We start from the raw sequence: 27,088 nt of genomic DNA, 5'->3' as shown, positions 1-27,088 counted from the left end.
TTCACGAAGTCTTTAGTAGGGCATTTCAGGAGGGAAGCTCATCTTTACAAGTGCGAGAAGATCCTAGTTCCTTTTTATTCAACCAGTCACCTTGAAGTTGCAAAAAAAAAAAAAAAAAAAAAGAAAAAAAAATCCATCCAAAGAGGAAAATAAGAAAAAGAGCCATTGTTTTAAGATTTTGCTCCTCCAAATGCTACCCATTCTCACTGACCCATCTACTATCCCTCTTCCCTGTTGTTTGTCTTTGACCATCAGTGAGAGACTCCATCTGGAAGGGATATCTTAGAGAGGGAACATTTCCTTCTTTATTTCTGTTAGTTGCATTATGCTTCTAACACATTTACAGTCCCTGTAGAGTAGGTATAATTCAATGGCAGGGAAAGTGGGGAATGAAAACCTCAGAGAAAAGCACAGCAAAATATTAGTGTTCTGGAAGAACTGCAGCTGTAATGAGAGGCTTGGGTGACAGTAATAAGTAGTCAGCTATACCCATCCCTCTCCCAATATTATCTTAGTGTTTTCACCGTTCTTTTTAATCCACAGTGTAGAAAAATTTACATGGGGTTGATGCTGGGGTGAGGCAGGAGTGGTGCACAGGTATGACAACTCATCCCAGATATTTCTGAACCTGAGTCCAAGAGCATCAGCAACTGGGTTAAATTTGCTTTGCAGATGAGGATGAGGTCAGAGGAATGGGATGGAAAACATACATGGTGCAACCTCTTCACTAATTTAGGCAACTAGCTCTCTGGAAAGTGACCTACAAAGCCAAGATATTCTCCAAGGCCTAGGCTGACCAGAGTTGCCTTTTCATCCGCAGGGAGTTATTCTGTTTCTCTTTCAGAGTTTGAGAAGGTTTATCAGGAGCTAGGCACACATAACCTTATTTCCTGCCCCCTTCTCCCCAATTTTCTAAAAGGAATACTTTTGAGTATTAGAGACATGGAAAAAAATGACATTCTCCTCTTCTCTCTCATCATGTACAGGATTTCACAATTTAACAACAGGGGGTCCTCTCTTAATGATCAACAAGAGGCCAATAACAGTGCTTTAACCTCAAACATTGGTCTCACTTGAATGTACTGAGAAAAAAATCTAAGAGTTAGACTTTGCCCTATCAGAGTATTTTAGATCTTCACTCAAAATCAATACTTCCATCCTGGTTCCACTGAAATCCTTTAAGTTAGTTGTCATCAATAAATAATTTTCATTTCCCTGCAGTAATTACTAAGGTAACAGTTCCTTAATATCATCAGATATCTAGTTAGCATTCAAATTTCACCATCTCATAATTTTTTTACTTTTCTTTTATTTGTTTGATTCAGGAGCAAACAAGAACCACACATTGGCTTGGTTATTATGTGTTTTAAGTCTCTTTAAAATATATATATTTCCCTTTTATCATTCTTTATCTTGCTCTTAATGTGTGTGAAAAAATAGGTATTTTTATAGAATACCTACTGTCTCATAGAATTTTCCACATTCTAGATTTTGCAGACTGTATCCTGGTGGTGTCACTTAATACATTCTTCTGTTCCTTGTATTTCCTATGAAAAGTCAAATCTAGAGGCTTGACCAGATGTAGGTTAGGTTTGAATTGGGGGAGCAAGAAGACATGATACATGCTGGTGTGTCCTTCATAACTGCATCATATGAGGAAGCCCAGGATGTCTCTACCATCTATCTTTTGGTGATGTTAAGAATGACTAGTGGGTTCAGTGTTGTCAGTCTGATCCATCCAATATAGAAGTCCCCATAAGGTTTTCACCTACTCATTTTAGCAGCCATTATTGATCACTGCTAGATCCATTATCAAATTTTCAAAATAGGTGATTTTTAAATTTTTTTTTAACTTTTTTTTTTTACTTATTCCTTCTTTTTAAAAAAATTTTATTGGAGTACAGTTGCTTTACAATATTGTGTTAGTTTATACTGTACAGCAAAGTGAATGAGCTATATATATATATATATATGTATGTATATATATTAATATATATGTATATATATATATATGTATATATACACACACATATATCCCCTCTTTTTTGGATTTCCTTCTCATTTAGGTCAAAATAAGTGATTTTCTTAAAAAAAGAACAGTGAGTATTCCATAATGGTATATATGCTTTTTTTTTTTTTAATTAATTTATTTATTTATCCACGGCTGTGTTGGGTCTTCGCCCCTGTGCGAGGCCTCTCTCTAGCTGTGGCAAGTGGGGGCCACTCTTCATCGTGGTGCGCGGGCCTCTCACTATCGCAGCCTCTCCTGTTGCGGAGCACAGGCTCCAGACGCGCAGGCTCAGCAATTGTGGCTCACGGGCCCAGTCGCTCCACGGCATGCGGCATCTTCCCAGACCAGGGCTCGAACCCATGTACCCTGCATTGGCAGGCAGATTCTCAACCACTGCGTCACCAAGGAAGCCCTGCTTTTTCATTTGAATTGAACTGTTTGTTTCTTTCATTAATGCACTTTATTAAATTAAATAACATTTAACATGAAACTTGATAACTGATCTTTTTTTTCTTTTTCTTTTAGTAATTTGAGATAGTTTTGGAACCTTATAAAAGACATTCAAGGTGCTGTGCTCTTTCACAAGAAAGGCCAAAATGTTGTTTTTGGAGCTGTTTTTCTCATGTGCGTGTATATTTTTCTCCCCTTAATGTCAAAGGTAATTTTAACCTTACACAAGTGATCTGTTGACTTGAAATATCATGGGAAAACTTTGACCTAGAACATTTTCAAAGAGGATAGTTACTGGAAATACAAAAAAGCTAAGGACACTTGGCAAGGAGGTTATATTACTTGCTTCAAATCTCTACACAAGTACATAGCTTTCTCCTTCCTCAAATTTTTCAATTTTAAATTTGGTTTCTCAATTTCCTGTAAACTAAATTTCAAGAACTTTAAATGACATTCAAGGCCTACCTTTATTTCACCCTAATTCTCCACTTTATTGGTTTCATATCTACTACTTTTGTGCATTGTCTTCTCTGGCCAAACTAGACAACTGACTATTCTCCTTACCCCTCTTGTCTCTCCAGGAGTTAAGTGCTTCCTGGGGTACACACAGGGACTTCATTTCTCTATTAAGGTGTTTTTTTTTTTTTTTATAGATTCACATATATTCATGCTCTCTTACTAGACTTGTAGTGGACAGCTACTCTTTCTTGGCTAACACCATGTCTTCCTACTATTTAAAAGAAATTAGCACCCTGATTTCCTTTTGGGGGAATACTTCTCCCACACTGCATTGTTAATGACGGTATCCTACACCAAGCAGGACACAGCTCCAGGTCCCAAGCTCGATGAATTAAAGGAGACTTTCTCCCTAAAATTTTAATTATCAGCAAAGTGACTAAAAGACTGATAATGGTTATAAAGGATTAACTGGCAGCCAGATGAGTTTCTCAAGAACTAATAGCTATTATTTACTGAGTGCTTGCCAAAGAACCCTATATACTATGTATAGACTCCTATTTGCAAATATAGCAGGGCTAGGTCTTAGTATTTACTTTGTTGTTTTCAGGGTATTTCTTACTCTCTTTTCTTTCTCACTTACCCTCAATTTGTCATTTCTCTACTCCCAGTTCATATTCACTCAGGAACAAAGATTCAAAAAAAACTTACCCCTGAAGTGCCAGATGAGTTCTTTTCTTTTCTTTCTTTTTTATTTTTTTTAATGAATTACAGAGATTTATGTAAGAGTTCCTTCTCTTTCCCCCATAAAACACACACAAAACACTTCTGAAAATCAGCAAACAATCAGTCACTCAAAGGTTTTTCTTTTTCTGAATTTTATTTATTTTTTTATACAGCAGGTTCTGATTATCTATTTTATACATATTAGTGTATATATGTCAATCCCAATCTCCCAGTTCATCACACCACCCACCTCCCCCTGTTTTCCCCCCATGGTGCCTATACGTTTGTTCTCTACATCTGTGTCTCTATTTCTGCCTTGCAAACCAGTTCATCAGTACCATTTTTCTAGATTCCACATATATGCGCTAATATATGATATTTTTCTCTTTCTGACTTACTTCACTCTGCATGACAGTCTCTAGGTCCATCCATGTCTCTACAAATGACCCAATTTCGTTCATTTTAACGGCTGAGTAATATTCCATTGCATATATGTATCACTTCTTCTTTATCCATTCGTTTGTTGATGGGCATTTAGGCTGCTTCCATGACCTGGCTATTGTAAATAGTGCTGCAATGAACAGTGGGGTGCAAGTGTCTTTTTGAATTAAGGTTTTCTCTGGGTATATGCCCAGTAGTGGGATTGCTAGGTCATATGGTAATTCTATTTTTAGTTTTTTAAGGAACCTCCATACTGTTCTCCATAGCGGCTGTATCAATTTACATTCCCACCAACAGTGCAAGAGGGTTCCCTTTTCTACACACCCTCTCCAGCATTTGTTGTTTGTAGATTTTCTAATGATGCCCATTCTAACTGGTGTGAGGTGATACCTCATTGTAGTTTTGATTTGCATTTCTCTAATAATTAGCTGCTCATTGAGCAGCTCTTCATGTGCCTCTTGGCCATCTGTATGTCTTCCTTGGAGAAATGTCTATTTAGATATTCTGCCCATTTTTTGATTAGGTTGTTTGCTTTTTTAATATTGAGCTGCATGAGCTGTTTATATAATTTGGAGATTAATCCTTTGTCTGTTGATTCGTTTGCAAATATTTTCTCCCATTCTGAGAGTTGTCTTTTCGTCTTTATAGTTTCCTTTGCTGTGCAAAAGCTTTTAAATTTCATTAAGTCCCATTTGTATATTTTTGTTTTTATTTCTATTACTGTAGGAGGTGGGTCAAAAAAGATCTTGCTGTGATTTACATCAAAGAGTGTTCTTCCTATGTTTCCCTCTAAGAGTTTAACAGTGTCTGGCCTTACATTTAGGTCTTTAATCCATTTTGAGTTTATTTTTGTGTATGGTGTTAGGGAGTGTTCTAATTTCATTCTTTTACATATAGCTGTCCAGTTTTCCCAGCATTGCTTATTGAAGAGACTGTCTTCTGGATTGTATATCCTTGTCTGCTTTGTCATAGATTAGTTGACCATAGGTGCATGAGTTTATCTCTGGGTTTTCTATCCTGTTCCATTGATCTATATTTCTGTTTCTGTGCCAGTACCATATTGTCTTGTTTACTGTAGCTTTGTAGTATAGTCTAAAGTCAGGGAGTCTGATTCTTCCAGCTCTATTTTTTTCCCTCAAGATTGCTTTGGCTATCTGGGGTCTTTTGTGTCTCCATACAAATTTTAAGATTTTTTGTTCTAGTTCTGTAAAAAATGCCATTGGTAATTTGATAGGGATTGCATTTAATCTGTAGATTGCTTTGGGTAGTATAGTCATTTTCACAATATTGATTCTTCCAAGCCAAAAACATAGTATATCTCTCCATTTGTTTGTGTCATCTTTGATTTCTTTCATCAGTGTCTTATAGTTTTCTGAGTACAGGTATTTTACCTCCTTAGGTAGGTTTATTCCTAGGTATTTTATTCTTTTTGTTGCAGTGGTGAATGGGATTGTTTCCTTAATTTCTCTTTCTGATCTGTTGTTGTTAGTGTATAGGAATGCAAGAGATTTCTGTGCATTAATTTTGTATCCTGCAACTTTACCAAATTCATTGATTAGCTCTAGTAGTCTTCTGGTAGCATCTTTAGGATTCTCTACGTATAGTATCATGTCATCTGCAAACAGTGACAGTTTTACTTCTTCTTTTCCAGTTTGTATTCCTTTTATTTCTTTTTCTCCTCTGATTGCCATGGCTAGGACTTCCAAAGCTATGTTGAATAATAGTGGTGAGAGTGGACATCCTTGTCTTGTTCCTGATCTTAGAGTAAATGCTTTCAGTTTTCCACCATTGAGAATTATGTTTGCTGTGGGTTTGCCATATATGGCCTTTATTATATTGACGTAGATTCCCTCTATACCCACTTTCTGGAGAGTTTTTTATCATAAATGGATGTTGAATTTTGTCAAAAGCTTTTTCTGCATCTATTGAGATGATCATATGGTTTTTATTCTTCAATTTGCTAATATGATGTACCACATTGATTGATTTACATATACTGAAGAATTCTTACATCACTGGGATAAATCCCACTTTATTATAGTGTATGATCCTTTTAATGTTTCGTTGGATTCTGTTTGCTAGTATTTTGTTGAGGATTTTTGCATCTATATTCATCAGTGATATTGGTCTGTAATTTTCTTTTTTAGTAGCATCTCTGTCTGGTTTTGGTATCAGGGTGATGGTGGCCTCATAGAATGAGTTTGGGAGTGTTCCTTCCTCTGTAATTTTTTGGAAGAGTTTGAGAAGGATAGGTGTTAGCTCTTCTCTAAATGTTTGATAGAATTCACCTGTGAAACCATCTGGTCCTGGACTTTTGTTTGTTGGAAGATTTTTAATCACAGTTTCAATTTCAGTGCCTGTGAGTGGTCTGTTCATATTTTCTATTTCTTCCTGGTTCAGTCTTGGAAGGTTATACCTGTCTAAGAATTTGTCCATTTCTTCCAGGTTGTCCATTTTATTGGCATAGAGTTGCTCGTAGTAGTCTCTTATGATGCTTTGTATTTCTGCAGTTTCCATTGTAACTTCTCCTTTTTCATTTCTAATTTTATTGATTTGAGTCCTCTCCCTCTTTTTCTTGATGAATCTGGCTTAAGGTTTACCAATTTTGTTTACCTTCTTAAAGAACCAGCTTTTAGTTTTATCGATCTTTACTATTATTTTCTTTGTTTGTATTTCATTTATTTCTGCTCTGATCTGTATGATTTCTTTCCTGCTACTAACTTTGGGTTTTCTTTGTTCTTCTTTCTCTAGTTCCTTTAGCTGTAAGGTTAGATTGTTTACTTGAGATTTTTCTTGTTTCTTGAGGTAGGACTGTACTGCTATAAACTTCCCTCTTAGAACTGCTTTGCTACATCCCATAGGTTTTGGTTTGCTGTGTTTTCTTTGTTATTTGTCTCTATGTATTTTTTGATTTCCTCTTTGATTTCTTCAGTGATCTCTTGGTTATTTTGTAGCATATTGTTTAGCCTCCATGTGTTTGTGTTTTTTACTATTTTTTTTCCTGCAATTGATTTCTAATCTCACAGCGTTGTGGTCAGAAAAGATGCTTGATACAATTTCAATTTTCTTAAATTTACCGGGGCTTGATTTGTGACCCAAGATGTGATCTATCTTGCAGAATGTTCTGTGTGCACTTGAGAAGAAAGTGTAATCTGCTGTTTGCAGATGGAATGTCCCATAAATATCAATTAAATCTATCTGGTCTATTGTGTCATTTAAAGCTTGTGTTTCCTTATTAATTTTCTATCTGGATGATCTATCCATTGGTGTAAGTGAGGTGTTAAAGTCCCCCACTATTACTGTGGTACTGTTGATTTCCTCTTTTCTAGCTGTTAGCAGTTGCCTTATGTATTGAGGTGCTCCTATGTTGGGTGCATGTATGTTTATAATTGTTATATCTTCTTCTTGAATTGATCCCTTGATCATTATGTAGTGTCCTTCTTTGTCTCTTATAGCATTCTTTATTTTAAAGTCTATTTTATCTGATATGAGTATTGCTACTCCAGCTTTCTTTTGATTTCCATTTGCATGGAATATCTTTTTCCACCCCCTCATTTTCAGTCTGTATGTGTCCCTAGGTCTGAAGTGGTTCTCTTGTAGACAGCATATATGTGGATATTGTTTTTGTATCCATTCAGCAAGCCTGTGTCTTTTGGTTGGAGCATTTAATCCATTCACATTTAAGGTAATTATTAATATGTATGTTCGTATTACCATTTTCTTAATTGTTTTGGGTTTGTTTTTGTAGGTCCTTTTCTTCTCTTGTGTTTCCCACTTAGAGAAGTTCATTTAGCATTTGTTGTGGAGCTGATTTGGTGGTGCTGAATTCTCTTAGCTTTTGCTTCTCTGTAAAGCTTTTGATTTCTCTGTCGAATCTGAATGAGATCCTTGCTGGGTAGAGTAATCTTGGCTGTAGGTTCTTCCCTTTCATCACTTTAAATATATCGTGCCACTCCCTTCTGGTTTGCAGAGTTTCTGCTGAGAAATCAGCTGTTAACCTTATGGGAATTCCGTTGTATGTTATTTGTCATTTTTCCTTTGTTGCTTTTTTTTTTTTAATAGTAACCTTTTATTTATTTATTTTTTATATATTTACTTTTGGCTGGTGTTGGGTCTTCGTTTCTGTGCGAGGGCTTTCTCCAGTTGCGGCAAGCGGGGGCCACTCTTCATCGCAGTGCGCGGGCCTGTTCACTATCGCGGCCTCTCTTGTTGCAGAGCACAGGCTCCAGACGCGCAGGCTCAGTAGTTGTGGCTCACGGGCCCAGTTGCTCCGCGGCATGTGGGATCCTCCCAGACCAGGGCTCGAACCCATGTCCCCTGCATTAGCAGGCAGATTCTCAACCACTGCGCCACCAGGGAAGCCCTCCTTTGTTGCTTTTAATAATTTTTCTTTGTCTTTAATTTTTGTCAATTTGATTACTATGTGTCTTGGCATGTTTCTCCTTGGGTTTGTCCTGCCTGGGACTATCTGAACTTCCTGGACTTGGGTGGCTATTTCCTTTCCCATGTTAGGGAAGTTTTTGACTATAATCTCTTCAAATATTTTCTCACATCTTTTCTTTCTCTCTTCTCCTTCTGGGACCCCTATAATGCGAATGTTGGTGCGTTTAATGTTGTCTCAGAGATCTCTTAGGCTGTCTTCGTTTCTTTTTATTCTTTTTTCTTTATTCTGTTCCATGGCAGTGAATTCCACCATTCTGTCTTCCAGGTCACTTATCCATTCTTCTGCCTCATGTATTCTGCTATTGATTCCTTCTAGTGTATTTTTCATTTCAGTTATTGTATTGCTCATCTCTGTTTGTTTGTTCTTTATTTCTAGGCGTTTGTTCTTTAATTCTTCTAGATCTTTGTTAAACATTTCTTGCATCATCTCGATCTTTGGCTCCATTCTTTTTCCGAGGTCCTGGATCATCTTCACTATTATTCTGAATTCTTTTTCTAGAGGTTGCCTATTTCCACTTCATTTAGTTGTTTTTCTGGGGTTTTATCTTGTTCCTTCATCTGGTACATAGTTCTCTGCCTTTTTATTTTGTCTATCTTTCTGTGAATGTGGTTTTTGTTCCATACGCTGCAGGATTGTCATTCTTCTTTCTTCTGCTGTCTGCCCTCTGGTGGATGAGGCTATCTAAGAGGCTTGTGCGAGCTTCCTGATGGGAGGGACTGGTGGTGGGTAGAGCTGGGTGTTGCTCTGGTGGGCAGAGTTCAGTCAGACTTTAATCCACTTATCTGCTGATGGTTGGGGCTGAGTTCCCTCCTTGTTGGTTGTGTGGCCTGAGGCGACCCAGCAATGGAGACTACCCGGCTCTTTGGTGGGGCTAATGGTGGTCTTTGGGAGGGCTCACACCAAGGAGTACTTCCCAGAACTTCTGCTGCCAGTGTCTTTGTCCCCGCAGTGAGCCAAAGACACCCCCCGTCTCTGCAGGAGACCCTCCAACACTAGCAGGTAGGTCTGGTTCAGTCTCCTATGGGTTCACTGCTCCTTCCCCCTGGGTCCTGACGCGCACACTACTTTGTGTGTGCCCTCCAAGAGTGGAGTCTCTGTTTCCCCCAGTCCTGTCAAAGTCCTGCAGTCAATTCCCACTAGACTTCAAAGTCTGATTCTCTGGGAATTCCTCCTCCTGTTGCTGGACTCCCAGGTTGGGAAGCCTGAGGTGGGGCTCAGAACCTTCACTCCAGTTGGTGGACTTCTGTGGTATAACTGTTCTCCTGTTTGTGAGTCACCCACCCAGCGATTATGGGATTTAATTTTATTGTGATTGCACCCCACCTACCAGCTCATCGTGGCTTTTCCTTTGTCTTTGGATGTGGGGTATCTTTTTTGGTGAGTTCCAGTGTCTTCCTGTCAATGATTGTTCAGCAGTTAGTTCTGATTCCAGTGTTCTTGCAAGAGGGAGTCAGCGCATGTCCTTCTACTCCATCTTGAACCAATCTCCAGATCGTTCTTATAGGCGTACTTGTAGGACTGTTTTCTCTGGCTTCAAAAGAACAAATAAAACTGGAACTGGAAAAAGAAAAAGAAAGGTAGAGTGGGAATTCAACCTGATGAGGAAGATGGTTAGAAAGAGGAAGGATTAGAACTTTCAGAGTTTCGGGGAGCAGAATGAAAGTTTCTCTGATTTTTCACCTACAGGTAACCTGTCATTCAACAGTCCTGAATACTTGTGGGTCCTCCTGGAGAAAGGGGTGAGGGAACTTGGATACCTTACATGAAGATGAGGAGAAAAAACAAACAAAAAACACCCTTACTGTAACCACAATAAAATTGGAATAAAATGAATGGGAAATTCCACTATAAATGAGGCAGAGGCAGAATCAATGTTAATTTTATTTCTTCCTTTCCTGTTAGCTATACCTATTGTATTTCTTTTATTTCTAACTACACTGGCTTCAACTTTCTAAAACAATGTGAAGTGAAAATGTAATAATAGTATAATGACAGCCATCCTTGTTACGTTTCTAACTTCCAATATTTCTCCATTAAATGTAATATTGGCTATTAGTCTAAGATACCTATTTTCACATTAAGAAATTAAACTTCTATTTCTAGATTTTTTAAGTGCATTGTTTAGAAATGGACAGATTAATGAATCTCTTGGGGTTTTAATGGGATGAAAAAAGATTTTTTATTGGTCTTACTGGAATGATGCATTTAGTCAAATTCAGTTCCTATCATTTAATTAACCATGGTAATACTGAACAACACTAAAAAATATAGAGAAGTTGGTTTGTAGTATTATTTGACATTTTCCCATTCACATTTATAAATGATTCAGCTCCTCCCACTCCCCATAATATAATCTTTGTTAATTTTATTACCAAGATTATCCAATCTTCCAAAAAATATGGCAGCATGATGTAGTTGTTAACAACACAGGCTATTCAGTTCACATCTTAGCTTCACCACTTACTGGCTGTGTGACCTTCAACAAGTCAAGTGACCAACAAAGATTAGGGTGATAGAACAGAATGTAAATTCTATAAACCTTCATAAGGTAGAAATGGTATAAATAACAAACAGTGAGAAGGGAAGAAAAAGCAAAGAAAAATTTGCTAGTTTTTCATATTTTTATAGCTGGGTCAAAATATGTAATTGAAATCAGATAAATATATCCATCTGCCTATTCTTAGATTTATTAGTATAAAGATAAACCCTAAGAAAGATAATATCACTGACTAATAGTCAGTAATGGAGGAAAGAATGCTGAAAGGAAGAAGAACAATTTAATTTAATCATTATTCAGAATATACTGTCTAAAGCAAGTCAACAAATATGGACAATTGGCTAAATCAAATACACCACCTGTTTTTGTAGATACAGTTTAGTGAAATACAGCCACACCCATTTGTTCACATATTATCTATGGCTGCTTTTGTGCTACAACACCAGAGTCAAGTGGCCACCAGAGACTTTATGGGCTGCAAGGCCTAGAATATTTACTCTCTCACTTGTTACAGAAAGTGTTTGATGACCCATGTTCTAAAGCAATAGAGTATTAAGTATGTCTGTGTATATATACGATTACAATGATAAAGATAGCCTCTATTAAAAAAATTCAAATATTTCATATTATACAAGAATCATTGACACACACGAAAGTTGCCTAGAAAGAATGACAATGTAACTGACAGCTGAATTCTCAATAGAAACAAAGTCAGAAAACAATGAGATATTTTCATACTAATGAAGAAAATAATTATTAACCAAGATTAGTTACCCTGCTAGAATGTCAGTTGAGAATGAGACTGAAGTAAAGACATTATTCTAATAGACAAAAACTAAGAGGGCTTACCACTAACCGATCTTCACTATACAATATTGAAAAACGTGTACCTAGGAAAGCAGGAAAATGATACCAGAAAGAAGGTCAAAGACAAAAAAAAAAAAAAAATTGGTCAACAAAGAAATTGGTAAACATGTGAGTAAATCTATATAAACATTAACTGTATAAAACAATAATGATAATGTCTAATTTGGAGATAAAGTTAAAAGGCAGAACTGAAATTTTTGACACAAATGCATGCAAGATAAAAAAGTGATCAAAGAGTTAGGAAGCTTATGTATTGTTTAGTAGGCTGGTAGAGTTACTGAGGTTAATTTTAATTTTTAAAAATATTCACTTTAGGGCTTCCCTGGTGGCGCAGTGGTTGAGAATCTGCCTGCCAATTCAGGGGACACGGGTTTGAGCCCTGGTCTGGGAAGATCCCACATGCCACGGAGCAACTAGGCCCGTGAGCCACAACTACTGAGCCTGCGCGTCTGGAGCCTGTGCTCCGCAACAAGAGAGGCCGCTATAGTGAGATGCCCGCGCACCGCGATGAAGAGTGGCCCCTGCTCGCTGCAACTGGAGAAAGCCCTCACACAGAAACGAAGACCCAACACAGCCATAAGTAAATAAATAAATAAAATAATAATAATAATAATAATTAAAAAAAAAATATTCACTTTAAATTTTAAAGGGTAATTACCAAAAGAAATTCCAAAATAGCAGAGAAGGAAAATAGGAAAAACATCTGAAATGCAATTGGAAAAAGGTAGGAAAAGAGAAAACAAGTAGCCTAGAAATCACAATGTATCAGAATCTTTGGTATACGGCTAAAAGACCACACAAAGAAAAAACTGAATACCTTACTTAGGTAAACCATTAACTAATCTAGAAAAAAGTATAAAACATAAATACACAAAATAAAAGACTGAACTCACCCAAATTTGTAGAGGTAATTTTAAAAATCAAGAGATTACATTGTTTAGCTCTGCAAATAAAATATATATCATGGATGAAATGGTTACTTTTTTTTTTTTGTGGGTGCCACACTGTGTGGCTTGCAGATCTTAGTTCCCCAGCCAGAGATGGAAACCAGGGCCCTGCAGTGACAGCACTGAGTCCTAACCACTGGACCGCCAGGTAATTCCTGAAAAGGTTACTTTTTAAGAAAAATATAAAATTGAGTTCAGGTGAAAATCTAAATAGATAAATTAATATAGAAAAAATAGAGAAATACACCAGGCAGAAATGGTTTTTTTAGAATTATTCCACTAAATCTTTAAAGAACAAAAGAGAAAAATCACATAGTAACTTTCAAAAATGCTTAAAAGGCATGTGTTAAAACTCAACATCCATTCTTGATTTAAAAAAAATATGTTTTAATAAGAGGAATAGATCATAACTTCATAAAACATATCTTTCTAAATCTAAAAGTCAACTTCATGCTTAAGTGAAAGCACTAAAAGCATTTCCATTAATGTCAGGAATAGACAAAGAGGTCCACTTTCAGTGTTATTATTTTATGTTGTATTGGAGGTACTAGCCATTCTACTTAGGTAAGAGAAATAGAGTTACAAAAATTAGGGGCAAGTAAAATGATCATTATCTGAAGAAGGTATAATTCTGAACCTGGGAAGATGGAGGAGAAACAGTGGAGTAACTATTAAAAAAACAGTGAGAGTTTTGTAAGGTAGCTGAGAAAGTTTTAGCCTTCATATATACCAACAATAACCAGTTAGGAGGTTAAAAATTAGATATCATTTATAACATGAACAAAATCAAATACCTTATTTGGAAAAAAAAATCAAAGTCAAAAGACAAATGACAAAATGGAAATTCTTTGCAAATCATGGTAGGCACAGGGCTTATTTCACTAACATATGAAGAACTCCTACAAACCAGTAGCAAAAAGACTAAGAACCCCAAATAAATATGGTCAAAAAATAGGTCATAGAAAATGAAAATACAAATGGCTGTGCTAATTGTTTTCATTTTAAATTAATTACAGTAAACTTCAAATGAGCTTCTAATGCTGCCTAGTAATCATACTGTTTCTTATTTCAATTATTTTCATACTTTTTCTCCAGCATTAATTCATACTTTCTCCTCTATAATCAAACATTACCTTCTCTCCCATTCTCATCTCCACTGCTACCATCCAAGTCCAAGCCATTCTATCTCTTACCTGGATTATTCTAATAGCCTCCTAACTGGCAGCTTCAGGTATTCAACTATATGAGTCATTGATATGCTGAAAAAACTTGTATATATCCATGATTAGTTATTCAATAATAATATTTATTCAAATATTTATAGAATATGTATTTTAAAAGCAAATATTTAACTGAGCACTACCATGCACTTCTATGAATGTCACAGAAGAAAAACCAAGCAAAAAGGAAGGAATAATCAGTTGGTTTCTAAGGGAAATCAGAGAAGCTCTCCCTAATAAGCTGACATTTGAACAGAGACCTGCAAAACTGAGGGAGGGAGCCTTGCAGATATCAAAGCGGAGAATATAAATTCAAGCACTAAAGTAAGAAAATTCTAAGCATTAGTAATGTAATTATAGAACTCACTAAAGTAAAAAAATTCTAAGCATTGATAAGGCAATTATAGCATTACAGGCCTTAAAAATTTGATAGGGCTTGCAAACCTCTCCTTTATCACAGGTGGTACCTATGATTCAAAAAAAAAAACAAAAACAAAATCAGAACTAGTTTACACCTATTTTAGACCTAAGTTAAACTGGTTGTTGTTGGTATATGTGAAGACTACGAACTCCCGTCCATTACAGAGAGAGCTAAGCTAAACACTGAATATTCATACCATGTTTAGTTTAAAAATAAACACAAATAATCCTCCTCCATTCATTGACCCTCTAAGTTTTGGCTGTCTTTACTGAAAAACATCCTTTCAATTATATCCTGAAGACAGCATGGAGAATGACTTTCTTTCAAAACAAGTTTTCCCTTGAGGAGAAACACATGTTCAAAGTACAAACAACATTCCAGTATTCAACTTAAGGCTACTTAATTTCTGCATGATGATGTCATACTTAGACTACTGAACTTGCTCCTGTTCATATCATTTCTTCTACAGTTCTATATTTTAGGCCCATCCATGGAAGCAGACCCATCATTTTATACAACTAGAGAACAACAATAAGAACATGTTTGAAACACAAATACCTCCCAGGTTACAAAAAAATTCTAAGAATAATCAGAATTAATATCCCAAGACAATTTTTTAAAATAAAACTTAGAAGCTGATTTTAAAATTTGTTTCTAAAGAAAAGACAAAAGACTTGCCAAGAAAATTCTGAGAAAAAAAATTATGCGTATACAGGGCTACTGGGTATCTAAGGAAAATACAAAGCTATAATAATTTAAAATGTAATATCTGATCAGAGAAACAGATAAGCAGAAAAGAGAGAGAGCCTAGGAACAATGCTGTGCTTATATGGTGACATTTCAAATCAGTAGAGAAGGGATGACCCAACTACTCAAAAATAGCATTAAAACCATATTCATTTCAGAAAAACTAGAATAGTTAGATCCCAACAACATATCATATATTTATTAGCTGCAGTAACAGATAACACTCTAAATCTCAGTGACATAACCAAATACTTATTTCTTACTCATGTGAAGTTCAACAGGTGGCTGGCTAGGGTTGTGGGGATCTGTTCCATGCCACCATGCAGGAACCCTGGCTGATAGAAATTTCACCATCTTCAAAATCTATCTTGCAAGGTTGCCCAAGATGTCAACATCTAGCTGGAAAACAAAGAAAGAAACGTGGAGATTGCCTGGAAAGTTCTGTGGGGCATGTGAAAATCATGTAATCACTTTTAGCCATATTTGGTTACCTAAGTAAAAGAAGAAATAGATTAAGTGAACACCTTATAGCCAATTTTTAACATAGTATGTCCTTCTGGTTACCAGGTGCCCTACCACATAGAGCACATTCCCTCCTTCCCTAAGTGAGACAAGCCAAAATTCCATCCAGTTATTGCAACCAGCTCAATGCCCAGGATCTCTGAATAATGCATGGTTCTTTCCACCAGTTCCGGATATGGCCACTTGAGGTTCCAGTGACACTTGCACCAGCAACAGATGTTATAGAAATCTCTCTACTGCCAGCAGGCCCAATTTATCGTGGTGAAGCAAGGACAGGACAGTTGCAATAAAAACTGCCATCTGGTAAAGGGAACATGGGAGACACACAGAAGGCGATGGTCTATAGTAGTTATGACATCCTTCTGGCAGGTGTTTTGAGGTCCCTCTTATCTGGCAGTGGGACATTTTCCTGATTTCAGTTTTTCTATCTGGAAGAAACTACTTATTCAATGTTCTTCAAATCTCTGGATCTACCTTTTTGGAGGTTTTTTGGTCCATTATTACATTTGATACAAATGATGGGGATCTTGCCCTCACTGGGGGCCTTTACAGTTTTTGCAACCCATTTCTTTCCTGAGCAAGTTTGGGAGCCCCAAAATACTAGTAATGATAGAACATTTGAAGGCTATTGAAATCCAGTCTTGCAATTTCTTTGGTATTACAAAAAAAGCAGATTACTGTTTTTGAGGGAAAGTTATCTATTCAGTCACATATGCTGATAGCACCCCCAAAGGTCTTTCCTAAATATAATTCTCAAGCCTGCCTTATTTTTTCCCTCATTTGCCAACATGGCTTAAAGTCATCATGTTTAGGAGGAAATGCCACACCCTTAACTTAGAACTGTGTGGAGCCAGAAGTCTTAGTGGGCATTTGTCCATAATCTCTTATTATTTGGGGCTAGAAGCCATGGCTTTCTCATCCTTTTACTTTTTTTTCTTTTTTTCTGCTTTCAAACTAACAAGTTTTTGCTACATCCCATTTCTTGTTTTTTGTATCACTTTGATAAATGCAGGTAGTAACAATCAACATTCACTACCAACATTCCATTCTCCAGCCTCTCTCCGTACTATGATGTCAGTAAGCATGTGGCCCACCTTCCAAGTAATTGTAAATGACCATTTAAAATATTGTTTTGTTACTGCATGCAGAAATCTCCAGTTTTATAGCCCTGGATATTAGTTTCCATCTTGCCTGTATGGTGGACCAATGCCAAGAATTTTGGATTTTTGTTACAGTAGCATCCTTCTTCTAGCAACAATTTCTGCATCAGAGTAATACCTTGTACTATCAAAAAACAAACAAACAAACAAAAAAGCCCAAATTCTCAGTGGTTTTACACAATAGATGCTTGTTTGATGATAACTTAAGTCCAGTTGGCTTAAGTGGAGGAAAAGGTGGATAACTATGGTTTTCACAGTGATTGACGTTCCCACATTGATGGTTCTTTCTTCATCTTAAAAACGGGGTCCTCTACTGTCTCCCTGGGAACTGACACCCAGCTGAGGGACAAAAGAAGGGTGGAGGGGAGAAGAGGATTTCATGGGCCAGACCTGGAAGTGGTTTACATAATTTTCACCCATATTCCAATAAGTAATTCTTGTCACATGACACCAACCTAACTTCAGGAGAGGCTGAGAAATGCAGATTCATTGTAACTAATTGGTTTAAGCAGTTTGCCAATTGGGGTAAATTCCAGAAAGATTAAGGCCTAAAGGTAAACATAAACCTATACAAGTACTAGAGGAAAATATAGTAGAATTATTTAGGGCTGTCAAGTACTCAAAAGGGTATGGGAGTTCCATGGGCCTTCACTGGGCACTCAGGAGAAAGATGGGGGACAGAGCAAAGATAAGAGAAAACTTTCCTTGATGGTGCAGACCTGAAAGAGGAGAGGTTACTGTTACAGGAAGGACACAAATACCCACCAGGATCCTTCTTCCCTACTAAGAAAAAAGCCTTAAGCCACGGTAAGGTCATCAAACAATTAGCCAGGACACAGGTATAAAGACTCACTGTGGCTTGGAAGTGTAAAAGGGAAAACAAAAAACAAAAACAACTCTGTATCCCTGGGAAAGGTCAAGAAGCCATCCTTCATCCAGATCTCCTAACTTGGGAAGGAGCAAGAAACTCTCCCAAACAAGATTCACCACGGATGCAATGAAAGTTTAGCTGCCACAAGGAAGAGGGGCAGGATCTTTGTTCAGAAAGCCACAATACCAAGATCCAGTCATAATGTTTAATAATGAAAACCACAGAAAAATTTTTAAAGTATGAAAACTACAGAAAAAATATTTAAATATCAAGAGCTCAAATAATTCCTTCCATGAGTCCTTTTTTGAGGAATGTACTAGAAAATGAACTTCATCCAAACAAAACATAACTGGGAAAACTTCAGCAATTTAGCTTTAATATACTTAACTGCAAATCTAAGGCTAAAACTAAGGTGGGGATAAGGGCAGAATAATATGTTATATAATAATGTTCAATGTTATGTGTTGTATGTTCCAGTGACATTATATTAATGCAATTAAAAATTGGAAGGGAATGCAGATGGAAGAAGGAAAGTAGAATAAACCCATTAGCTGTGATTTAGGCAACAAGCGATACTTAAGGGATGTCATTAAAAATGGACAATACAGATTGTGAATAAAAGAATAAGGGACTAAAGCCATTAAATAAAGGTATAAGCACAAAGATAATCACCAGAAATACTAACCTTCCTAAGTGCCAAATTTAGGAATTTCTTTTTTAAAAAGAGAACGCAGCAAACATTATGAAGAGGAACAAAATAAATATAATAATTACAGTATAAGATAATCTGACAGAATTGAAAGCAATCATAATCATCTTATCAACAAATGTGAAAAGGTTTATTATATAGAAAGATTTTCAACCTGGCTCATAAAGACCCAACAAAATGCTCTATTCAAGAGACACATCTGAAACAGAATGATTCAGAAAGACTAAAAATGAAAGGATAGTCAAAGGTATTCCAGACAAATGGAAACACAAAGAAAGCAGGGACAGCAATATTTGTATCCAAGTAGAAAACAAATAGTACGGTAAGATTTTCTAACTATGATCCCAAATCTATATGCAAAAATGAAATAATAGGAAATAAAAAGAGAAACCAGTACATCTGATTACATATAAGTGGCAGACAAACAACATGATAGAAATGTAAATGACATAAATAAAATCAAAAGACAACTGACAATGGATGGACCTAGAGATTATCATACTAAGTGAAGTAAATCAGAGAGAAAAAGACAAATATCATATGATATCACTTATATGTGGAATCTAAAAAAATGATACAAATGAATTTATTTACAAAACAGAAACAAACTCACAGACTTTGGAAACAAACTTATGGCTACCAAAGGAGAAAAGGGGTGAGAGAGGGATAAATTAAAAGTTTGCGATTAGCAGATACAAACTTCTATATATAAAATAGATAACCAACAAGGACCTACTGTTTAGCACAGGGAACTCTACTCGATATTCTGTAATAACCTAAATGGGAAAGGAATTTGAAAAAGAAGAGATATATGTATATGTATAGCTGAATCACTTAGCTGTACACCTGAAACTAACACAACATTGTAAATCAACTATACTCCAATATAAAATAAAAATTAAAAAAATCAATTAGAAAAAAGCAGACAAAACAAAAATAGCTTATAAGCAAATAAAAAGACAATTGACAAAACAGGAAAAAATATTTGCAATACATATAACAGATAAAGGGCTAATATCCCTAAAACATAGATAAATCTTAAAAATTTGGGGAAGAGGACAAAAAGAAAAACCAACTCCTCACCAATGGGAAAATGGGCAAGACAGAAAATATTCACAAAAATTCATATAAAATTGTCCCCCAAAATTTAAAAAAGTACTCAACTATGCCCATAATCAGAGAAATGTATAGGAAAACTACACTGAAGTGACATTTCTCACCTATCCAATTAGCAAAATTAAAAAAGTAAAACACCATACTCTACTGGAGAGGTGTTGGAAACAAGTCTGTCTTATATGCTGCTGGTGAAAATACAAACTGTTACAACCCTCATGGAAAAAAAATCTGGCAATTTTAAACTACATATACATTTACCTTCTGACATAACAGTGTTACCTCTAGGAACTTACCCCAAAGGCATACCTCCAACAATATGAAAATACATACTGCTGGTTCATATTTTGTTTAAAACACTGTTTGTAGCTGTAAAATATGAAAAATAATCTATAGGCTCCTACATAGATGAGTGAATAAATTGATAGATAGGTGCAATGTCATTTTTTATTTATTTATATTCTGTAATGGCTTAAACAACAAAAATTTATTATCTAATAGTTCTGTAGTTTAGACCCATGTAGTTCTGACATGGGTCTCACTGGGCTAAAATCGGGGTGTCAGCAGGGCTGTGTTCCTCTCTAGAGGCTCTCGGGGAGGATCCTTTTCGTGGGTCGTTCAGGTTGTTGGCAGAATTCAGTTTCTTGAAGGGGTAGGCCTGAGATACCCATTTTCTTACTGGATGTAAACTGAAGGCTTCTAGAGGCCACCTGCATTGCTTGGCTTGTGATCCTTTTTCTCTATCTTCGAAGCCAGCAATAGCGGGTGCTGTCCCTCTCACACATTTTTTTTTTTTTTTAATTGAAGCATAGTTGACTTACATTAATTTCAGGTGTACAACATAGTGAATTGTTATTTTTATAGATTATACTCCATATAAAGTTATAAAATTGGCTATATTCCTTGTGCTGTATATTACATCCTTATAACTTTTTTATACCTAGTAGTTTGTACCTCTTAATTCCCTCCCCTTAAGCCTCTCCCTTCTGGTAACCACTAGTTTGTTCTCTGTATCTGTGTCTATTTCTGTTTTGTTATATTCGTTCATTTGTTTTAAACAAGGAGGATCTCTATTGACAGATTTGTAGTGATTTCCAGAATACATTTTTAAATGAAGAAAGCAAAGATCATAAAAGTATCTAGGAAATGTCAATTTTTATGTAAGAAAGAAGGGGAAATAAGAATATATACATGTTTGTTAACCTGTGCAAACAGAAACACAGGAAGAATACACCAAGGACCAATGAGATTGACTATCTACATGGGGTGGGTGGGATTGGGGTGGAAAGGAAAGAAACAATTGGAAGGGCAGAGTTGGCACTTCTCTGAGTATACTGTTTTGTGCAGCTCTAACATATGGAACAATGTTAACGTTTCACATACATAAAGAAAAAAATAAATAAAATTACCAAGGATGGAGAAAAGAATACTTCAAATTAAATACCATCATAAATATATGAACTAAAATGCATTTCAAATGAAGTACTATATGGAAGGAAGGAGAGGGGAAAAAAAAAACCACTAACCCAGGTAACTTTTTATTATTATTATTTAAAAAAACTGAGATACAATTCACATACAATAATGTGCATCCTTACAAAGTGCACAATTCAGTGGATTTTTGTATTCACAAAGTTGTGCAACCAAACTACAATCCAATTCCAGAACACATTCAATCCTAAAAGAAATGCCACACCCATTAGCAGTCATTCACTATTCCTCCTTCTCCCAGCCCTTAGCAATCACTAATCTACTTTTGATCTCAATGGATTTACATATTCTAGACATTTCATATAAATGGAACCCTGTTTTGTGTTTGGCTTCTTTCTAAGCATGATGTTTTGTCTTTTTTTTTTAAACTTTTGGGTTGGTTTATTTATTTATTTATTTATGGCTGTGTTGGGTCTTCGTTTCTGTGCGAGGGCTTTCTCTAGTTGTGGCAAGTGGGGGCCACTCTTCGTTGCGGTGCGCGGGCCTCTCATTATCGTGGCCTCTCTTGTTGCAGAGCACAGGCTCCAGACACGCAGGCTCAGTAATTGTGGCTCACGGGCCTAGTTGCTCCACGGCATGTGGGATCTTCCGAGACCAGGGCTCGAACCCATGTCCCCTGCATTGGCAGGCAGATTCTCAACCACTGCGCCACCAGGGAAGCCCAGCATGATGTTTTCAAAGTTCATCCATATCACAATATGTATCAATACTTCATTCCTTTTTATGGCTGAATAATATTCCATTGCATGAACAAACCACTTTTAATTATCTAGTCATCAGTTGATGGGTATTTGGGTTCTTTCTTCTTTTTACCTATTACGAATAATGCTCCTATGAAATTCATATTCAGGTTTTTTTTTTTTTAAACAAGTTTTCAATTCTCTTGCAGGTATACAGCTATGATTGGAAATGTGGGGTCATATGAGACTCCCATTATGCCTATGTTGGTACATTTGATGGTATCCCCACAAGTCTTTGAAATTTTCGTTATTTTTTTTCCCTCTAACTGGATAATCTCAATTGATCAATTGTTAGGTTTACCCAATCTTTCTTCTGTCTGCTCCAACGTACTGTTGAACCCATCTGTTGAAAGTTTTGTTTCACAGTAATGTACTTCTCAATTCCTAAACTTCTTTATAATTTTTATCTCATTACTGATATTCTCTATTTGATGAGACATTGTTCTCAAACTTTCTCTTAGTTTTTTAGATATGGTTTCCTTTTGTTCTTTGAACACATTTAAAATAGCTTAATGTTTTCGTCAAATCTATCCAAAGTTTGGACCTGTTTGGGACAGTTTCTATTGATTGCTTCCCCACCCTATATATGAGCCACAATTTATTTCTGTGTATGTCTTACAACATTCTGTTGAAAACTAGACATTTTAAATAATATAATGTTGCAACTCCAAAATCAGATATTCTCTTCTCCTCAGGGCTTGTTGTTGTTGCTATTTTTTGTTGTTGTCCAGTGACTTCTTTGAACTATCTTTGTGAAGTCTGTATTCTTTGTTGTATATGGCCACTAAAGTCTCTGCTTCATTAGCTTAGTGGTACACTAATAACTGGACAAAGATTTCCTTAATGCTTGCAATTGATATTTCTCTCATTTTGCTGAGAGTCGGTATGTGTGTTGGGGTACACCTTCAACACTTGGCCAGGAAGTTGACAATTCCACATCAGCCTTCACTTCCTGCTTATGCAGAGCCCCCAAAGTCAACCAGAAGTGAGGGTTTAGGGCCTTCTCAGCACTTTCCTGAACATGCACATAGCCCTGTCATTCATGTGACTTTTCCTTAATTCCAGGAAATTTGTCAAAACTTATCAAATTCCCTAAAGATATTGAGTTTTCCAGATTTCCTTTTAATTTGATTAACTTCTTGTTTTCCCCAACTGCCTCAGGCAGCTGTGATGTTAACAATTGCCTCTAATTGATTTCAAAAAGTGATCTCAGGAAAAACGCTTTTCACACTGGGAAAGCTCTTCGTCAAGTTAGATAAAAACAGAATTGCCATGGGGTCTCCCAGTGAACTACCATACTGGCCAAATAATGATAGTTCTCGGGGAATGTGTCTTTGAATAAGCTCCAACCCCTGTTCTGGCCCCTCCAGTGTCTGCCAGGCTGCAGGTTTTCATCATGACTGTGGGTTGTTGATTTTCAAGACACCATGGATTTGGGGAGTGGGGGATGAAAATAGGGCAAGTTAGAGTGTCACAAAGATACTGTTCCTATCAAGATTCAGCCATTTTTTAATAAATAACATTCCCTGGATTGCTGTAAGCTTTTGGTTAATTCCACAGTTCTGAAAACACTGATTCTGACAATATGGACAGTTTTCTCATTGTTTTTAATGGAGAAAAAGAATTTCTGGATGTCCTTACTCAGCCATTTTTGCTGACATTATCCCAGGTAACTTGCAAACTTAGTTTTGAGACCATATGCCCTCAGGCTAAAGAAAAAAGAACTCTAAACATAAATTAAAGTTTGGTTAGTAGACTTGTATTTTGCAAAGGTATCAGTCAGCAATTCTGAAGTTAACTTCTGTGTACTCTGGGGTTGAGAAAATAAGTAAATATATTGTGGAAAATAAGAAACCACCTTCCTCACTATTACAGAAAAGGATTTACATGCCAAAAGGACAGAGGAGACAGCTTGAGGGGGGCTTCCACAACCAAATTAAGGATAATTTGACCATCAAAATAAAGAACTTCTATTTCCCACCACTATGAAATAACAGGGATTAGATTTGTTCTTCTATATTAAACGACTAGAAAACTGGACAAAGTGGATGAAACAAAGGTTTCAGACAATGGACAAAAAGCAGTACAGGATAGTAATACCTGAGAGAAAGAACTCAAATGAGTTGAGTGCTATAAGTACACCAGCTCACTGTTTGAAGAGTTTCCAAATTACAGTGCCGGGGGAAGGAAACCCAAAATAACCCAATGGCCTTTCTGAAGAGACAGTTCAAAGTTTACATAGGTTAATGTGACTAGAATTTGTGAGGTAAAAAAATAGAGAGGAAGGAGATGCACAGAAGAGGAAAAAGTGCTCTGGAGATCTGTACAACGGTCCCCTCAAGTTAACTGTATTATACTGATCTGTGCAATGTATATAAAGAATCTAACAAGGCCAGGGAGGAAAAAGTCACTAGAAAAGAGTTAGTGGAAACATCCTAGGAGCTAATACAGGTCCAGGTATAGTTTGTGTTCTCACCAGACACAACAGAAAAATTTCCTAACAAAGAATTAGGCAGAGTTCTTAGAACTGTAATGCCTCAGTCGTGGCGCCAAATGAGTCCTAGACCAAGATTTCACAACCTTAGTACTACTGAAATTCTGGGCATGATAATTCTTTGTTGTATATATTGTAGAATATTGAGCAGCATCTCTGGCCTATATCCACTAGATGCAACATCTTTCTCCCCAGTTGTGACACAGAAAATATCTCTAGACATTGCCAAATATACCTTGTGGGTAAAAACTGTCCCAAGTTGGGAACTGCTCCAGACAAGATCATTAAAATAGCTATGAATGTTCTGTATGTTCCAGGAAGTAGAGAAAAACATGGACATGATACAAAGACAAGTGGAACATTACAGCAAAATCAGTAACAATGTACTATACGGTTAAATGTAGAAGCAAAAACTATATAAACAATAGTACAAAAGCTGGGGGGAAAAACTGAAGTGTACTGTAGTAAAAGGTACTTGGACTATACGTAAAGTGGTATAAATACTACCTGAGGTTAGGCTGTGATAAATTAAAGATGTATACTATAGTAAACCTCTTAAGCCAATAATAGATAAAATGAAGTAATAAAAAATACCTTATTAATAAAAAATAAATAGAAAAGTAGAAAAAAGAGGTCCCCATGAGATAATACTGAAATACATTTAAAAACTCAATAAACAGGAGAAAATGAAAGACTCTTCCTTATTCTAAAAAGCCATCTAAAAAGTGTAGTAAAAAGATGAAATTAAAAAATCATCATTTACAATTACTATAGCAATAGTTGTTTCAGGTAAGAATTATGAATGAATGTTAAAACTAGTGCATGGAAGTTTCAGGACAGAATTAAACATAGTCTCAAAGTATCTCCTCACAAGATAATTATTAATTACAAAGAGAAAAACAGTAACTTTGCAATGGAGAAACCTTATAGATACCACTTGAAACAAGTAAGTAAAGTTAATACTACCAGTAATGGGCCAGCCACATCAACATTGTCACCTAACTCCAGATATGATGCACCAGGACAAATACAACATTCTTCTCTAACATTCCTGCCAAAAGTGCAGAACTTGAATTTGATAATGGGAATATTAGACAAACCCAAATAAAGGGACACTGCAAAATAGATCTGTACTTTTGAAAAATGTCAATGTCATGAAATCCTAAGACAGACTGAGGTACTGTTCTCAACCGAAGAGAGATGACAAGTGAATGTAAGGTGACAACTGTATGTAAGGCATGATGCTGCACTTTCTGTTGCTGTAAAAAGACATTGGGAAATTGTCAAAATCCGAATATTTGATAACTGGAGTGTGGTAATACAAAAGAATAAAGAATGACTTTGTTTTTAAAGAGAGAATATAAACGGGAGAGAGAAAAAGATGGAAATGATAAAAGGGTGAGAGGCAGAGTAGGTAGTGAGGGAGAGAGGGAAGAAGGGAAGAAAAGAGACGAGAGAAAGGGAGAAAGATAAAAAAAGGAAGAAGAGAAAGGGGAAAAGGAAGGAAAAAAGGAGAGGAGAGAAGGGAGGATGACAGCCAAGGATAAAGTAAATATAGGAAAATGTTAATATTTGGGAAATTTGGGTGAAGGATATTGTGTAGTAAAGAACCTGGCCTTGCCCAAAGAGAGAAAGTGCCTTTGCCTTCAGCTTCATGGATGCACTCTATGTCATACCTGATAGGAGTGTCTTTGTTTAGGGCAGGAGCTGGCTGCACTAAAAAAGACCTACCATGTAATTTAGGATGGGGACTTTGGTATTCTTAATCCATCTGCAACAATCATGCGGGCAATCAACTGATGATGTCTTCAAATCAAAGCCACAATAAAAATTCGGGACACTAAAGCTCGAGTTTCTCTGATTGGCAATACTCTGTGCATATTGATGCCACGATGGTAATGCAACCTGAGGACAACAGAAACTTTGCTTTTAGAACCCTCATAGACTTTGCCCTAAGCATCCTCTTCCTTTGGCTGGTTATAATCTGTACCCTTTCCCTGTAATAAACTATAACTGGGAATATAATAGGTTTCAGTGAGTTCTGCAAGCAAATTTTTGAACCTGAGTGTATTTGGGGAACCCTCCCCTGCAATCTCCGAACCTGCAGTTGGTGTCAGAAGTGAGAGTGGTCTTGTATGGGCTCTTTCCTCTAACTTTGTAGGCAAACCCTAATTCCTTGAAGTTGGGGTTAAACGTCTTGAGCCGACAGACAGTGCTCTCAACCTCACAGTTCGGCTAAATCTGGGTAGGGATAGAGACATTATTTTTTAACTTTTCCTGCAGTAATTCTTCATAATTAAAATTTCAATTGAAATTAATTTCAATTTGACATAATTGGAATTATGTAAAAATAAAAATTTAAAAAAGGAGAAAAAACCAAATTTTGCATTTAATACAGCAGAAATAATTTTCTTTCTGTATGATCTCTTGAATTCTATTGCTCTAGTTATCTAAATTCTTAAGCTCTTGAAAAAGATAAAAATGACTTTCCAGAGCTTCTGAATTCCTGTTAACCAGAAGGTTTTTTCTGTCATTAACAGCACCAATGCATAGAAAACAGAGAATTTAGTTAGCGTTACTTAGTTAACCAAGAACCTTAATTTCTCAGAGCAGCAAAAAGTGAAACATTTGAAGGGATTTTTAAAATCCTGTTTTCCTTTTAAATAACAGTACTATGAAGTATAAAGCAGACCCTTCTTCAGTGAGTTACCTCATAACCTCTGCTCAGCTATCAGTACAAATGCTCCTTTAATCACATCTC

General features: G+C 36.3%; 1 long non-coding RNA gene across 1 annotated transcript; it reads right to left on the bottom strand.

Moving 5' to 3' along the window:
- Nucleotides 1-9,921: 9,921 nt before the first annotated feature.
- Nucleotides 9,922-26,614, bottom strand: LOC118892994. The gene is made up of 4 exons (XR_005019392.1): nucleotides 26,429-26,614; nucleotides 15,491-15,626; nucleotides 11,875-11,915; nucleotides 9,922-10,085 (listed from the first exon to the last, which is right to left on the bottom strand). It is a non-coding gene; the product is annotated as an uncharacterized LOC118892994 (long non-coding RNA).
- Between the last annotated feature and the right edge of the window lie 474 nt (nucleotides 26,615-27,088).

Source organism: Balaenoptera musculus, chromosome 3 (genome assembly GCF_009873245.2).
Source record: "Balaenoptera musculus isolate JJ_BM4_2016_0621 chromosome 3, mBalMus1.pri.v3, whole genome shotgun sequence".
NCBI lineage: Eukaryota > Metazoa > Chordata > Mammalia > Artiodactyla > Balaenopteridae > Balaenoptera > Balaenoptera musculus.
Note: the sequence above shows the minus strand (reverse complement) of the source record. Positions and strands in the feature narration are given on the sequence as shown.